Source organism: Ananas comosus, linkage group 11 (assembly GCF_001540865.1).
Source record: "Ananas comosus cultivar F153 linkage group 11, ASM154086v1, whole genome shotgun sequence".
Classification (NCBI taxonomy): domain Eukaryota; kingdom Viridiplantae; phylum Streptophyta; class Magnoliopsida; order Poales; family Bromeliaceae; genus Ananas; species Ananas comosus.
Window position 1 is genome coordinate 6,207,006 of NC_033631.1, and position 5,579 is coordinate 6,212,584.

The window sequence follows — 5,579 nt, forward strand, 5'->3', positions numbered from 1 at the left end:
TATATATATATATATGCTGTCCATGCATAGTTCTCTAGGATTTTCCATGATAGCATATGCTTTAGTACTCAATACACCCAAGCCAAATCCATCTCAGGATTAATACCATCCTCCTTAACAAAAGAACAGTGTATAATTACCTTAGGTTTAATGCTTCAACGGCTAATTACTTCCCAGCTTATGAAGTCCCTCATGCTCCGCATACAGCGTAATCCAACTCCAAGCCTCAATACTTCAAAGACCACAAACTAAATAGTGCTAAGGGATATACTTCAAACCCAGATTAAGAGCCTAACAAAACCTTCCTTGCAGCCGCACAATGCTATACGACATCCACAACACTCATTTTCCTCAGGTTTCACGCTTCTCCAACTGGGTTCCCTGCTGCTGAAATTCTTCGCAGCTCAAAACACCCAAAATCTGCCAATTTCCTCACTAAGCTCCAACCTCAGCTTAGAGAGAAAAAGAGCAAGAAAGAGATAAGGAAAAAGAGAGGAGAGTCGAGCTAATCCCTGCAGGAAAATACCCTGCGTCCCCCCGCTCAGAATCTTCCTCGCAGCTTCACTCTCCAAATCCCTCAAGGATCTGCCTCATAAACCCTCTCTTATGGTTTAGAGAGAAAAGGAAAGGAGAGGAAAAGAATAAAGCGAAAAGAGAGAGAGAAAGTCCTCCACGTTTCCAATAGGTGGAGGGGTGCTGGGGTTAAGTGATAAGATCGCCAAATTGCATCTAGACCCCTCAAAAAACCAAAACTGCACTGCAGTCCTGGGCATTTCGGGTGCTGGTGCTGGTACCACCCTGCTCTGGTATCGGTACCAAGTGCATTTCCTGCACCAACAGCAGCAGCTTGGCAGCAGCTTATTCCGAAGCCGTTTTGCGCATCCAATTCATTCTGAAACCTTCAAATTCCCTCCAATTACTATCCCTAAGCTTCCAAATTAATTTGGAAATACCACAAGTCACTTACATTCCCTACTTTAATCAAATTGATCAACATAAATCTTGTAGTCCGACAACTCCTTCTCAATTTCATTTCGCGCTCAACTTGCGCCGAAACACTTAATTACCTCCGAAATTCATTCCCACGCATCCGAAATCACTCGGGAATGATGCCCAACTAGCTCAAGCTTCAGTTTGATCCTCTAGATCAAAGTTAGCATCGCAACTCAAAGTTTCCACATATTACATGGTTGGTGAGTTTTGGGGCTAAACCTACGGGTTGGTCAAGAGGATTGGGTATTGATAATGGCAATTGGTATACATCATAAGCATCATATATATGTGGGTTTATTATTCTTGTTCAGGCATAGTAACCGCATTTTATTAGAAATGACTATCTATTTATCTGTTCTCTTTTACTTATGCCTGGTTAGACCTAGTGGGAAAGTCGGTGGGGTCGGCAGCCGAACCCACTAGGAACTTCTTGTAGTTCTCACCCCCACCATCTTACAGATCTGGGCCCGAGCGAGGCGGTTGAGAATCGTGGCAAGGGCATAGCGCCCTAGGTAGCGGACACTCGTACATTAGTGGTACCCTTGTTTCATCTTTTGGGCTATGATGAAAAGTGTAGTGTAATGGAAATGCATAAATGATATCAATGGCACATGTTTTTGAGAAAGGATATGTGATGTACTTGGAAAACAAAATGGATGTAAATTATGATATGCTTGTATTTGGTTAAATATAATCAAGATACATGTGTGGATGTAATAGCAGTAGTACTTTTACTTGATTGGTTGTTGCTTGCCCTCATGCAGGCCATGTATATCTGAATTTTTGTTTGCGCAAATTGTTATACATGTTGATACTTGTGTTGAGTCTTGGGCAGACAGGAGAGGTGTTGTCCATTCGGCATCTATGGACGTACCCGAACCGACCAAATTGGCAATTGCGGGGCGTGACAGTAGCGGCGGCTGGCTGGCCGGGGCTCGATCGGTGGTGGTCGGAAGGCATGCGGCGCACGAGGGTGAGGGAGGAGAGGCGGCTGGGGGTCAGATGGAGCTAGGTTTAGGGTTTGCACCATGCAAACCCTAGGTGGCCTTTATACATAGATGTATAATTGCATGTTAGTCCATCGAAACTCAGTATTTTTAGCTGAGTCCCTCACAGCGCGAGTAAAATGCGTTGACACACCCCCATATTCGATTTCACGCAAAACCGTATGTAGGGCTTTTCGCAAAATTTCCGTTTTGCAACTTATGACCCCTCCTCGATCCTCGCGCGATATCAGGAGATCCGTCCATCAGATTTGCGAACGGACTACACCAGTACGTTCAGCACGACCAAAACATCATACCTACAATTTTCGTTTGCCTGTTTTGGTCTCATATTCATGATGAAACCTATCCTCTCTTCGATTCAGCAAAATCACACATGTATAAGAAAATATATATATTCGATAATTGCCTCCAAAACCTCCAATGAGAGAAAATGCAGCCAAAGTCCCTCCCAACTAGTCTTCTCTCGCAGAAAGGTCCCCGCCCGAGGGTCCACATGCAAAATGGAGCAACGAGAAGTTTTAAAAAGCAAAGACGGTAAAGAACAAAAGTCTACTTTATGATAAAATCCAATTTTCTCGAGAACCGTTCGTCAAACCCAAAATCTATCAGTGCCATTGGATCCGGGATAGTCGGAGCATTGAAAATGAGCTATTGGATCACCATGAACGAAGTACGATACACGCCAGAAGCCATCTCTAATCATTGGCCTCTCCGAAAAACCCGGGTTACTATTCACTTTAAGTGAAAAGTATAGAAAACGTAAAATCTGCATTCTAACTCGTTTTCTCCCGAAACTTGACAAGTCCTTTTGTAATTAAAATACACATAAAAATATCGTCAACAGAGAGTTTAGCTACTCTGCCAAATTCTCAGTCTTTACATCATCCCCCCTTTAAAGAAAGTTTCATTCCAGAAACTCGCTTACACACCCACCGAAAATAGTTTTGGATATCACTTCACTAACGCACCAAGCACAGCGGTAGCGTGCAGATAAACTCCTAAACTTGAGTACCAACACTCACCTCGGATGCTACAACCTCCTACAAATCCGAACTATAATTAAACAAAGCCAAACCTTAACCATCGGAACCCTTCGATGGCATTCAACCTTCTTAGGTCCAAGACCTAACCTTCCGTCTAGACCAAAAGGTTGAAGGTTGCCACTACCAGTTGAGCCTGACAATTTAGTCTGCTCTAATGTAATATACCGAAAATTCGAAAAATAAATGTCGAACTTTAGTCAAATTGACCAACGTACGAGATTGGTACACTTCGGAAAGTCCGAAGGCATTAAAATGAGTAAAAGTGCATTGCGGGAGGTTTTCAAGAGCCAAAGAATCAAAAATCTGCAAACTGCAGTTTTTGGGCTCTCGGGGACCGGTCCCTGGTGGGAGAGACTGGTCCCCGAACGCGTGAGAAATGAGAAAGATGAAAAATTGGCTAAGTCCCAAAAAATCTGCTCTCGGGAACCGGTCCCTGTGGGAAGAGACCGGTCCCCGAGAGACCGGTCCCTCTGGGAGAGACCGGTTGCATCGCGCGGGGGCCTTGGCTGCCGGCGGGGAGAGCTCTCTGGGACCGGTCCCTTGTCGGGGAGATCGGTCCCCGAGCACGAAAACTGCCCAGTTCTGGCAGTTTAATAAAGTGAAAGTTGAGGGGTTTATTTGCAATTATGCAACCCATAGAGCTATGTATGAGGGGTTAAGAGGTGTTTTCTCTCATTCACACCCTCTCACACTCTCTCCTCTCTTTCTCTCTCTAGAAGACAAGAAGGAGAAGAAGAAGGAAAGAAAAAGAAAGGAAAGAAAGAGAAGAAGAAGGAGAAAAAGGTGGTGAAGAAGCTAAAGGAGTGAAGCAACTCCCCCATCTTCTTCCCTAGCACAAAGAAAGGAAAGCTTTGAGGTAAGCTTTGATCCCTTTCATGGTAAAACCCTAGAATGAGAACTAAATGACCTAAGAATGGTTTTGGTAGAACCTTTTGAGTGTTTGAAGCTTTCTTTTGCTTCTCTAAGAGATTAAAACCCTAGTTTTGATGTGGGATGAGCTAGGGCACCCAAATTTGGGGTTTTTGCTTGTGAGGGTTCCAAAGTGAAATTGACCCTCTAGAAACCTAATTTGGAGTATTTCCGAAGCATTGGCATGCTCGGTTTAACGTTACGAAAAGCCTATGCAAAGTTATGAGCAAAGTGGCCTAATATGGCTTCGTTTTGCCGCAGGTGACGAACTAGGAGGCTAAAAATTCCAAGAAAATCACCGTAGCACCTAAGAAAGCCTACGAGGTGGGTGGTGCTCTCCAAACTTGTTGGAATTCCCTTTATGTCTAATGTGTCACTTTTTGAGCATACATATATAATTGTTGTATGCATAGTAGGGTAATGAGATTATAAATATGTGAATATTTGCATTTCGTGAGTTCAAGTGCATCATGAGATTGTTGAGAACCTATGAGAATGTAATAACCCTATATGTGCATGTAAAAAGAGATATGAGTTTAGTGAAGTTAAAGAACAAGTGACATATGACATGAGGACAATGAAATGTGAGAATGAAAGCTAAAGATAGTATAAAGATTGATGTAAAGAACACTAGAGCTAGTGTGTGGCATCAAAGAGAACAAATGTGGTATAAAGAATGATAAAAGCTAGAGTTAGCAAATGTGTGGCATTAAAGAATGACAATTGCTAGAGTTAGCAACAAAATGTGGCATAAAGAACAATGGCTAGAGATAGCATTAAATATGGGGCATAAAAGAATGCTAGAGCTAATACATGACATGAACGCTAGTAAAGAATGTAAAGAATACTAGAGTTAGTGTAATGACATAGTTGAAGATAAAGAATGCAAAGAACATAAGATTGACATAATGACATTCATCCTTAGAGCTAAGGGTCATTTGTGCATAATTCCTTAGAGTTAAGGAACAGATTGAACTGAACATCCTTAGAGTTAAGGATTGATCATACTCGCTATAAGTCCTTGATCGAGGGCGGTAGCTCCCCCTCGGGCGATGCGCTCCGGAGTTTGTCATCACTGGGTTGGTACTGTTCCCCAGAGGACGGTCCTAGCGAGAGGAAGCTGAGGGCCCGCGATCATGGATTCTGAGTTCGTGAGTTAATGAGGCGATATCCCCGGGTTAGCCTTGGGATTGAACAAAGAATAAAGAACAAAGAATAAAGAATAAAGAACATAGACCATGCATTCTTCATGAGTTATATTGAGCATCATTTTTTATCGCATTGTTCAGGCATTAGTTGCATTTATATAGTTGGCTACTTTTCAGCTTATTCTTTCTATGATGCCTGAGTTAGACCTAATGGGAAAGTCGGTGAGATTGGGGCCGAACCCAATGGAAACTTCATTGTAGTTCTCACCCTACTATTTACACAGAGCCAGAACCGAGCGAGCCGGCGAGCGACCGCGGTAAAGGTATCGCGCCATAGACAGTGACTACACGAGTCGGGTTTACATTTTGTAGTAGTATTCCCCTACTTCATCTTTTGTATTTGATGAGTTGAGATGTAAAAGAAAAAAGAATGTAATGTTTATCTCGAGGAGAATATGATGTAAAAAGAAATGATGAAA